The 12624-nt window shown below is 36.8% G+C and overlaps 1 long non-coding RNA gene across 1 annotated transcript; it reads right to left on the bottom strand.

Annotated features, from left to right (window-relative positions):
* Nucleotides 1–3279: 3279 nt before the first annotated feature.
* On the bottom strand, nt 3280–6277 carry LOC149916648 (uncharacterized). Its single transcript, XR_016469491.1, has 3 exons — nt 6003–6277; nt 4744–4864; nt 3280–3417 (listed from the first exon to the last, which is right to left on the bottom strand). It is a non-coding gene; the product is annotated as an uncharacterized LOC149916648 (long non-coding RNA).
* Nucleotides 6278–12624: the final 6347 nt, after the last annotated feature.

The raw sequence follows: 12624 nt of genomic DNA, 5'->3' as shown, positions 1-12624 counted from the left end.
AAGGTCCAAGAAGCATTTAACCATTATGTTGTATCAGTACGCAGACTGTGCACACAAGCTTCCATCTGCTCAAAGATAATCATAAATATGCTTTATCTGGAAGTGAAAGTATAAAGAATGACAGTGTCTGTCATTCATCACGGTGAATGATGCAGGAGAAAATCCATGCATTTGTTAACATCAAAGAGCATTACTCTGTCATTAGGTATAAAAAATATGAACAAGGAAGTAAAGATTTTATCCACAAATGGTTAACACTAAATAATTAATGTAACTGCTGAGCTTGGGGCAAGCAATAATCTCCTGAACTGAAGGACTAGGTCTGGATGTAGGAAATAAATCTGCACAGAACTTCCCAAAGAAATATTCATAACACAAGTCATCATCTTGCCCCGGATGGTCAGGCACTGCTGGCACACCTGTATGCAGCAGCACTGCTCATGAGAACATGCAGGGGTTCCACATCTCACAGTGCATCATTACCCTGCCAGTGCCTTGGGACTTCCTCTCTATGGCTTTTCGGATAAACTATGATAAATAAGTAAAGTTTTGCATGTGAATGAATCAGTGATGTATTTCAACGCCTACATCAGTTCTCATTAGACACACTTCTTTTTGGTACTTGTTTATTAGATTTCCACCAGAATAAAAGATTTTCTCATTCTTTTTAATATCCTCTGTATCATTTACTGTCTAGTTGCCCTCAGTGGTTATTTCTTATATCCTCATGCATGGTCCAAACATTACCTCGCAGAGCTAGATATTTAGAGGCAGTTCAGGATTTAAATTGTATAGGTAATGTAGCACTTTTAATTGCATATTTTTCTGAATTTAGATTAAGCTAAATAATGGGATGTTACCCATTTCAAGTTCAAATTAGAGTAACTTATTCCACCAACGAGTGAACTTTGTCTTCATAATCTATCTCAGCAAGCAAGCGTGATGTAACATAGAAAGTAGTAACTGAGAGCGCTTTGAGTAATGAATGTGCCATCAGAAATGCATCTCCATCTATGACAGCTGGACCACTGAATTTTGATTTTGATTTTTATTAATTGGTAGGACCCTCACAGTAACCTCTGTTAATCAGCGGCTGAGCAGCTCATGGCACACTGTCAAGAGAACGTGCACAAATGATAACTCTGAGCTCCCATCCAAAGTCATAAATGTAAAAGTGTGCTGTAGCCCAGTAATTGTTGAATTCATTTTCAGCTCACACTGCGATTTTGTGGCATTCCAAAACGCATTTCTGTTCCATGTAGTGATGTTTCCTCCTTCCAGATAGTGCACTTTATAAATGAAATTGTATTGCAAACAATTTGGACTATCTGGAAAATCTGGAAAATTGCAATTTGAGCAATACATGCAAAACAAGACATGTTCCCTCTAATCCAATATTCGTTTTGCAGAAGCGCAGTCCTCCTTTTCCTTTATCACTCTTTAACAGGCTGACAAGAATGATAATCTGAGAGCTCCTACCTTGAGCCACTTTAATTGAAGATGCTCTGAAGGGATGAACTGTGCTGACACGTACTCTGTGTTGCGGTCCTCTCTGGTCACTGGCAATTAAAATCTCATCCGAAATGTTCCATAACATCCTGCATTCAAGCATGCTAAACCATTTCACAAATATTAAATTGACTCATTAGTGAGGACATTTCTGAGATACGTAAATATGATCATCAGGTTCTTGTTTGGGAAACCGAGGCTCAGAGAAGTGAAATCCTTTTGGAGCACACAGGACAATGAACTGTTCCTCACATATCCCATCATTTTACTTACTCTTCCTGGTTTCTATGTGTGGTTTTTCTCCTTTTCTTTAAAAGGACTGCATTGTAGAGGTTTGAATGTCATCAAGAAGAAAGTTTACATTTAAGCGCTGTTAAACATCTGACAAATCCACAAAACCAGGGAAATTCAGACTCAAGGCTGAAAATCCAGACTGACACTTCAGCCTTACTGATACTGCCACAAAACTCCCTGCTTTTGTGCATTAAAGTCAGACCTCTTACTTCACTAAATGCTGTTTCTTTGTAGTTAAATTATAGTAACAAGTGCTCCAGTTTCACTAAAACCCACTACCTACAAGATTTGGATTACTTAAATGTAACCTAAATCCTTTCTGTTGGTGGTGTGTGTGTTTGAAGATAAGTAACAGGGTGAGTAGGCTAATAATGGATTGGAATCTCCTACGGATAGTTCAGCACGTCTAATTTTTTTTGAGACTGCTTTTCTAGTTAAATTTAGATGAAAGAGGAAGACACGTTTATTTCTTGTCTGATGGGTATTTTTTTTCTTCTAAGGTATTATGAGGACTTGTTATATAGAGTCATACATACAGAGAAGTGAAAAGTGGCAAGCAATTTGTAACACAATTTTAACTTTGATTATACTACGGATGACATTGGCTCACAATAATTAAAGACATAATGTAAGAATCAGCATAAATTTCATCCTCTGATTCATCTTATTACAAGTAAGGGAGGACCCAAACATGAAATTATTATTTGTTTACTAAAATTTTAATCGTGTTTTGACTACACGGGTTCCTATACATCAATCTTCAAGCAGAAGAAAATCAGCCTCAGCCTTTTCCGGCAGAGGAATGTTATCCACTTGCTCTTTACCCTATCAAGAAGGCACCTAAATTAGACACAACATCAGTAGACTTTTCATACATTCACAGTTTTCTCACAAATTAGAGGTTTTCAGCCATCCTTATGGGAGGAGATTCATAAGCGGGTCCTGGTTTGCTCCTTCTGGATTGTTTACAATACTTAACTTTTCCTCTCTCAAGTCCTCTGTATTTGATTTCCAGGGGGAAAAAAAAAAAAAAAGAAAAGAAAAGAAACATTCTTTGCTATCTCTTGCTGAAGCACTTAAATAGGACGAAGGTTTGAGATGGAAGAGATGCATATGAATTGAGAACAGTTCACCCACTGTACAAGTTTCTGGCTACAGCTGTATTGTTTTGAACTATATCTTTGGCACTGCTCTCACCAGGGTTTGTGAATATTCATCACCAACATTTTGTAGGGAAAAATACCAGTGGGGAATGAAGCTTGACAACACAGATGAAAGTACTCAAATAACTTTGTGAAGCCTAATAAAAGCTTTACAATACAGCAGATGAATTAGGGTAAATGCTTTTTGTGGGTGCTAGCCCGCCCTCACAAAAAATGAATTAGAAAGGATTCATAGGGAGGATTTGTGACAGTCAACATGGAACTTAATGAAAAGACAATTTTGCTTTATGTAAGACTCTGTAATTCTGAAAACCAGCCCCCAGCTTGGTTACAACAGTGTAAACAGGAACTGACTCCTCTGTGTTTGGTGATCCTATGGTAAATATCCAACTTGCTTGTGAGTCCAGTAATTTATAGCAGAGGTGGCTCCAGCTGTCAGCCAGCAATTTACCTAAAATGAGAATAACATAACCTGGGTGCCTGCACATAAGCATAAAGAAGTCCCAGACTTATATATACTGCCCTTCAGCTGCTATTCATTAATACTTTCCTCACTGATATTCCTTTTGAAGTCTAGCACCTTTCTTTCTATGCTTGAGGCATTTGCCCACAAAGTCATTTTAATATTCAAGCTACAAAGGTGTTTGCTGTCTTTGATTCAGTTGACATTTACTTGCAACAAACTGAACTGAAGAGGCTGGTAATTTCTATAAGAGGTGTTGGCATTAATTTTCTTGCTGCTATGCCTTGTTGCTCCAGTAGATGTTTGTAGATGCCAACATTGCTTAATTTTTTCCTCTTTTCCTTATGTTTGACAGGTTACTTATTGCTTATTGACTGTGGGAGTTTTACTGTGCAATTTTGCTTCCTCAGCTTTGGTATTCAGCAAAAAAAAAGGTTTTATTTGTCTCATGACAGAATGTTTATCTGACACTAAGCCCTCTTGTTACAAGTAAAACTTTCAAAGAAATTATTATAACCTTCTCTACTTAAGTGTTAGCAAAGTGCATACGCTTTCATTTCTGATTGTGAGAAATGGAAAAAATGTGATAATTTGCTGAGTGCACACAACTGTAAATAAAGTTCAGTCCCACTCTCATCTCTTATTCTTGTAGTCAGATGAGAGAAATTACATATATTTCATTAAAAAAAAAAAAATCTGTACTCATGAGTTCTAGGATTAATGAGACATATTTTAAATTTATATTACATATGTAATGTGTTGAGTATATTATCACAAATATATTTTCTAAGGTCCATAGTCTGCCAGCTGGATAGGAAACAAAATTATAATAATCTGATACCAAGCACAGAATGGCCTGGGTTGAAAAGGACCTCAAAGATCATCCAGTTTCAACCCCTCTGCCATGGGCAGAATCGCCAACCACCAGACCAGGCAGCCCAGAGCCACATCCAGCCTGGCCTTGAATGCCTGCAGGGATGGGGCATCCACAGCCTCCTTGGGCAACCTGTTCCAGTGCGTCACCACCCTCTGTATGGAAAAACTTTCTCTTAATATCTAACCTAAATCTCTCGTCTCAGTTTAAAACCATTCCCCCTTAACCATGGCTGTAAAGAGAAACTTTCATAAGTACGTTAAGATCTAGCTGAAGGTTTGGGTCAATAATGTTCTTTGCATAATAATACTAATTATTGATATCCTGTTGCACTAATTCTATGAATAGATAGTAACCCACAATTCCATTCAGATTTCTGGAGCCTGAAGAAGTTCCAGACTGTAAACAGAGTTGTCTGATCTGACTTTTGAGAAACTTACTTTATAGAAGATGGACCACAGTCTCCCCAAACAGAGCAATGTGACATGGAACAGCCAGGAAAGGTATGATGGCTTCCCAGCATCTCTCTTCTTTAAGCTCTCACGTTGCACCTATTGTTTCCTGCCAGCAAGTTGCACATAATATATTACTGTGGAATCATTTACAGAAGAAAAAAAAAAAATTGAGAAAAATCATTTCATCCAAAATATGGCTGTTTTCCTGCCATCAATGTGCAGGTTTATATCCACAGCCCTGTTAATCACAGTAGCTCAGTGGTTGTACTGATCTGAATTTTTCCCATACAAAAATCAGTGTATTTTGGAAATTATTCTTTCCACCAAACCACCTTTGCAAGTGGTTATTTGGTGCATTTGGTGTTTTGCTGCAAGAAGAGCTGACGAATCTCAAACCTGGCCAACGTCCTGTTTCACCTCAGTTTGAGAAGAGTGGAGCTTGCCCAGCTTTGGAAACACCAAAGGAATTTATGCAAGGATTGTGAAACACAGCTAAATCTAGGACGTGATAATACCATGCCTTCATAATCTTAAAACTGAGTGCATGTGGATAGAGATTATTGTCAGTACCTGTGAATAGAGACAGTTTTGCTTTTAATGCCTGGCAGTAGCAAACAATAATAGAAAAAAAGATAACATTAAATCATCTGAAAACACTCCCAGATGCATGCTTTTGGCAGGTGATTGCATTTGCTTGCTACATGATAAAGAAAATCGACAAAACAAATATAGAAAGTGTGAAACAAATCTGTTTCTCAGCTATTCATAAGAAAGTCAGCAGAATCGTGTCAGAGGAACCTTTCTGCATCATGTCAACATAAAGGCTGTATGTTTTTCTTGAATTAAAAAAAAACTATTGGAACGTGATGAAATTATGGAAGTTCTATGATCAGTTCACTTCTTTCCAGGATTCATACTAGGAGGATATCTTACTTTGAGAAACAGAAGGAAGCTGAAGAATTAGCTGCTGACATAGTGACTTTGAAAAGGCAGAGAAAATAGTTCTGTAATTGCAGAAGTGATGCGGATATAGAGTTCTTTATTGTCTTCATGAGCTAAATGATTTTTTTTTTTTCCCAATTAACTTAATCCAAGCCACTAGCATGCAAGCATCCCATCACCTGGCTACACGTCAGCAGCCCACTGCAAATAATATCTTTCATTTCCTTAGTCATTAGGGCACTGAGTACTTACAGCGAAGAGCAAGCCAAAGCTGTGCAGGTACCTCCATGCCTGTGGCTTACCTTTGTAGTCAGAGATTTAACCAATCATTCCTGACTGCCACAGATTTCCATTGCCATTCCATTTCCATCTCCAGTGTTTGCTTTTGGGGTCCATAACATTTGTTTGAGAGCAGCTGAGCAGTGGGCAGCTGAAATCCTTCTGGACTGTCATGTAGATTTCTTCTTTCATACTAGTATCCATTGTCCTTGAAGTTTTATGTAACCAGTTTGAAATGGATAATAAGGGAATTTACGTGGCTATGGGCAGTGTTTTTGTGATGGGCTTTGGGTTTACTTCTGTGCTGATAAAAATGGAATTAACGGGTATTAGCAACTAAATTCGTTGGTAGGCTTTAACAACAAAAGAAGCTGTTGAGGCTCATTGAAGTAGATCTAATTTTATTTACAGGAAAAGGATTTTTTTCAAGAAGTTGTTTATTTGCATTGTTTTTTAGTTATTATTTCTTAAAACAATAATTCTTCTCAATCACGAGCCAGCAAACTTTGACAGCCTATTTGCCTTAGACTATTGCTCTTGAAGAAGAAACCCATGCTATCTTCTCATTTAGTCTCAGACAATGTGTCTAATCCCTGGAGAACTTCTAATTCAACCTCAAGAACAGCATAATTTCACATGTCTCTGGAGAAAATGATGCTACAGAACACCAGCTGTGGAAAGGTAGACATTTGGGCTCTTCAAATCTGTGTAATTAGTGCTCTGCTCAATTCCTTACAAATTATGAAAACCAATGATCTTATATGGCACAAGATACTGTACTGGTGGTTTCCTACATAGGCACAGAAACTATTTGAGAAATTCAATTTCCCAAATTCAAGGTTATAGGTAGATTAATTATTTGACCGCGTCATTTCTTCAAGCCTCCAATCCAACACAACACTAATGAAACTGAGACCATATTAAAATGGACTGCAGTACAGCTGCAAGCTGGGCATGTCAGTTCAGATTTTTCTTTCAAGCTTTTAAGCATCTCTACTAATAGCTAAAATATTTCTTAAACAGTCTGACCTTTAAATTCTATTTGGAAAAGGCTTCTTTTCTTTTGGGAAACTGCCTCCACTGCATCATTTCCAAGCCTCTGGGCAACTTCAGTATCAAATACAGATTTGTTACAACTATTTCTAAGATAATTTCTTGAGTGAATGACGAGAGAAAATTAGCCTTAACATCTAAAGAGAATGGTAAAATATATATATATACAAAAACTCTTCCTGCAATATCTATCTTATAATCCAAATGTAAGTTTTTTGATAGAGACATTCAGCTTTGCATGATTTCTGCTATGGAAACCGAAGCAGTTCAATAGGGAGGTCTGGAGAGATCCAAGACCTAAGTAATTGGGTTATGAACTTCCAGAAAGATTATTACTTTCTTTTCTATGATTTGTATTTCAGTTATAGTATCATGGAAATATATTTGTCTACGCTAGATGAGAATTTTGATTAAAATAGACAGAATGTTCATGGATGTTCTTTGTCTATATATTTCTCTTAAGACCAACAGAAATTAAATGTCAAATTTTAGTACGTACAAATTCTTTATAGTACAGTACATTTGATTCAAACTAATACAATTATATAACAATTCAGAGAATTATTCTGATAGTGTATTGACAAATGTATCATCATTACTACTTAAACATGCAACAGTGAAAACTTGAGCTGCCATCAGAGTTAATGAGATTTCAATAACTGGATCTGATGATGGTGAAAGCAACTGGGACTCTTAACTGAGGGACAATCAGCCTAGAAGCTTGCTGTGCAAACTATTATATCACTTGAGCATGGACAAGCTAGGAAGATCAAGTATCTTTTCAGTTTCATCCTTAAAATCTGTAGTTTGAAGCATCACACTAACATAAGTTTATAACCTCAACTTACCATCTGGTGATCTGAAACACTAACAACAATGATCACTGGAACCAGGAAGAAAACTGGAATAACACCTAAATTGGAGAGAGCCATTAAAAAGTTTGCCTCAATAAAAGAAAATGAACATAAATAGAATAATGAATAAACAAGTGAATAAATAGAAGCATTTAAAAGCAAAACACTTTGCCTGAAAATGTCTTTTAAAACAAAACCAAACCAGGACAAAAGAATCAGCATCAGTTTATAGATAGAGATCTGAAAGGATTGTAAGGAACATCAGGTGATGAACCAAGGCATTCTCACACAATGAGGATGCTCTGTTCTTAGGCAGTGAGTCAACACTTAAAATTTAACTTTAAAATTTGTTAAATTGTTCAAATACACAAGTCCATTAGATCTTGAGTTAACTCCAAATTCGTATTCCCATTATCTGAATGACTATATTGGGGTTTATCATTTAACATGACATACTCATCCTTGTCATTCATTTTAGATCTGTTTTGAATACTCTTGCTTATTGGTATTTAGGTATTCTTGTGTATTCAGTTTGCCTCTGCTTTCTCTTCCATAAAAAAACAAACAAACAAAAACACGAATAAGCTATAAAAAAATATGATCAGAAATTCTCTTCATCACATACTCTTCCAATACACATTCTTCCCTGTGGCAATTTTCAGCCTCTACATAGAAATGTTTTGAGTGTTACTCTGTTCCCAGTGTTTATCTACTAATTTTTAATAAATGTAGTACCCGTTTAATAAAGCAATAACCAGTGACAATCTTTGGTTGATCTAAAAGACAGACCTCCGTAAACCTCGTTAGCTTCTCTCCCAGGAAATCTAGGAGCTGGCACCTGCATTAGGAGCAGCTGTTCTCACAAGTCTTACAGATGGCTGCAGAAAAGGAAATCAAAACCCCAGTGCACTCAGACCTTTAATGAAAACTGTAGAAAATCCTGAGCCGGTTGAAATAATCTCCAGGACCAACTTGCCTTTCGTATGGATCCTGCATGCTATGGCTGAGGGCATCACCAGAAGGACCACAGCAATGGGAGGACTTCTGACCATTCTTCCTCTTACTTCCATACCTGCATGTAACAGCAGCATCTATATAAATGTTTCTTATCTCTTCATCAATACATAAATTTATATTTACAACACTTGCAAAACAGATTTTAATATAAACATACACATATACATATAAATATAGTACATATGTATAGAGAGAGAGAATGGTTCTAACTACTCTGAACACACACACTGAGATTAAACGTCTTAAAAAAAAAGGATACCTAACAAGAAAAGTTGGTTTAGAAAAGTAAAAGCCAACGGTGAAACGGTTTAACAGCATAGCAGGAGATTGGGTAGAGGGACACAAGCTTGAAACACTGCTAGAAGTTAAACAATGCTAAAGGAAGTGCAGCAGGTGGAAGTTTTGCAATGAAGTTTTCAATGCTGGGGAACAAGAGATGCTGGCCTACTGATATCAGCAAGGTCCCAAAGTGTTTTGCATGGTAACTACAGAGAGAGCTTGATTTATAGGGCCCCTGTGATGTATTTAAATGTCAAAAATACATAATTTATGAATTCATCTGTTTAGAGATCTATTCCTTTCTATATTATGTATACTAAAACAACTATATTCCATGTAATTCTGCTCAATTTCCAGAAGATTACTCATTTGAAAAGAGCTGAGAAACGAAGTGTCTGCTGTTCATTTTGCACACAGAACAGATGTCTACAATGCGCTTTTGCACATCTTAACATGAAAATTTGGATTTGTCATCAATGATTGATCATCTCACTGCTGCTCTCCAAATGTGCCTCTGTTACTTACGCTTCTGGCTATTTTTTTTTTTTTTCTTTTAATGATGGCCTTGAAACTTGTGAACCTTTATCAGGTGAGATAATCCACTTAATGACTTTCTCCTCCAAGCAGGCAAAAGAAAGAGAGCTCTTCCTTGGTCCTCCCAGCTGTGTGCCTGCAATGGTGAAGAGAAGAAAAAACAATCCCACCCTGTCATAGAGGGTATCTCCTTGCCCTCAAGGACCCTGTAAGAGGGAAAAAGCCATTTCTCCCTTTATTCATGACACTTGGCACTGATTAACTCAGTTATGAATCACATCACAGTAGCAAGTGGTGAGAGTTTCCCAGCCTATGCGTAAAACACCTATGTTACATTCTTTCTTGCTAGGAATATAGTGCTGTGTTTTTATTACTGATTGTCTATAATGGTCAAGAAGAAATAGCCTGTTTGCCCATCTTACACAATTTTTGAAATACTTATTACCCTGTCCAAATTCTTGAATCTTCATTATGTTCCAGGTGGGAAAATGCATATTCAAGCAATAGTATTCAGATTTTTTTAAAGTAATTTTGGTGATTTTGGTGCCAAAACTATGAAAAAGATCCTATATTTAATTTTAGAACTATCTGGTTGAACTGGCAAAATGTATTAATTTTTTAAAGAACATATAGCATATGGTTACCTAAAATGACCATCACAAGTCAAAGTCCCCAGCAGGGAACACAATCATTGGTTTATGCTCTAAAAATGCATTAAAATATACAAACATAACAGAATTTTAAAGGGCTGTTCAATGTGATATTGGACTCAGAGGCAAAGTGGCTGCCAAAGCAGTCAGCTCAGGGTCTTTTTATTTTCAGAGAATCTATATGCATGTAACACTAATAGTTAATCCTATCTCCAATATCCAATCCCTTGGAAATGCAGAATACTCTCATTACCAGCACAGTGCACTTGAGTATTTCTAAATGTTTTGCAAGCCAAACAATGCATTACCTAGATTCCCATTACGAGAAGCCAACAGCAAGGAATTTTCTTGCAATCTGATCGGGAGTGTTAAAATTAGCCAAAGCAAACCCATATGGCTGTGCATCAGTGCAGCTCCTGGCACTCCCCTGATGGGTCCCAAGCTTTCTTGCAATGTCTGGGCGCAAGACCTTGGTACAGCTGAAGGATTAATCATTGCCTAGGGTCAAGCAAGGCTACAGCCATCACCCTGCTACTTCTTAATTGAAAAATATGGGCAAGAAATAAAATACAGCCTCTTTATTTTTGTCATTACCAGGTTTCTTCTCCCAGATGTTAAATAATACAGTTAACAACTTCAAATTTCCATTAGAAATTATCTAGACACCTCCCAAATGTCAGGATGCTGATGACGCACGTGATATTTCATAGGTATTCAGCACTTCAAATGTTTGAAAATATTTTCTTCCTTACCTTGGCACCTATGCCACCCATTAAAATTTAGATCTCCAAAACCAAATAGACACAAGCTTAGTGTGGATACAAGCTAAATTACTTGAGATAATAAAAGAAATCCTGTTGAAAAGCAGATAATTAAACTTAAATCCCACAAGGATAGATTACTACCCCAAACATTAGAAAGTCCTTCCTCTTAAAAAATCATAAAATAATAAATTAGACTCACAAAACTATCTCACTTCTGTGGGATGAAAATACACAGCTGTATTTAACTGAGCCCTTACAAGATCATTAGGCTGCCTAACAATTATTAGTTTGTGGGTGATGTTTGTGTTTTAGTAGCTTGCATAATCTTAATAAATATATTCAAGAATACCGAACCTATGAGCCAAAGCGCTGTCCTCAGTTATAAAGAGCATGTTACTGCCATCTGGGTGCAGGAGATATATTGCAAGGTTCACCAGCATGTTTTTAGAAAAAACTTTGCACATGAAGATATTGTAATTCCCATGTGCACACACTGCAGACATCTCATCCACTTGTTCTTCACAGGGTTAAATTGGCAATATACTTGGCAATAAACACAGTATCTCTCATCTTCAGGAATTAGAAAAGAAACAAGGAGATTAAGCAATGTAGAGTGCTTGTATAAAATTTTGCATTATTCAATCAGCCTGGCAATTGGAAAGGTGGAGTGTAGGGTTTAATGCTAATAGGTCTGAGTGGAAGAGGAAAACAATCTCATTACTGGAAGGTCCCGTCATATTCTGCCCACTTATCTTATTCTTCTCTTGGAAATGAGAGAATTCACTATATTTTGAAAAACAAATGCTCGTCACAGTGTAAAGCAATCCCTTCCCTACAAAAACGAGCCATGTTTCTCTTACAACGCAATTTCACATTTCATTTATCTTATAGCAAAATTTCAACTCTGTGTACATATTTGCATGCATATAAATGTGCCAAAATTATACAAAAATCACTTTAATGGATATTCATTAAAAACAACACCACCATCAACAACAAAGAAAACCACAACAATATTAAGGATACAAAAGGGAAGCTTTTCAATACAAAGGTTGTAATGACTCAGGCAGAATAAGCCAACTAGTCAAGTGGCCAATAGATGCCAATAAAAAAAAAGTTAAGTAGCCTTCTCATTAAACTTTCATATAATAACCTCCCAGCCTCCAGCAGAGCTTGTGGGTCAGATTTCCTGAGCAAGCTGCATCTAACACCAGTGGGCAGATTTCACCGACAAGACAAAAATAATTTGATTTTTGTTTACAAGGCTTTTAATCCATGTGGGTTATTTCATAGAGTCATAAGCGTTGGAAAAGACTTCCTAGATAACCACCACTATTGCCCACCAAACCATGTCCCTAAGTACAACACCTACACATTTTATGAACACCTCCAGGGGCAATGACTCCACTACCTCCCTAGGCAGCCTATCCCGATGTCTGATCACTCATTCTGAGAAGAAGATTCAATTCTTTTTCAATTCAATTCTTTTTTTAA

The sequence above is a fragment of the Phasianus colchicus genome, chromosome 10, assembly GCF_987193195.1.
Source record: "Phasianus colchicus chromosome 10, bPhaCol1.hap1.1, whole genome shotgun sequence".
Taxonomy (NCBI): domain Eukaryota; kingdom Metazoa; phylum Chordata; class Aves; order Galliformes; family Phasianidae; genus Phasianus; species Phasianus colchicus.
Note: the sequence above shows the minus strand (reverse complement) of the source record. Positions and strands in the feature narration are given on the sequence as shown.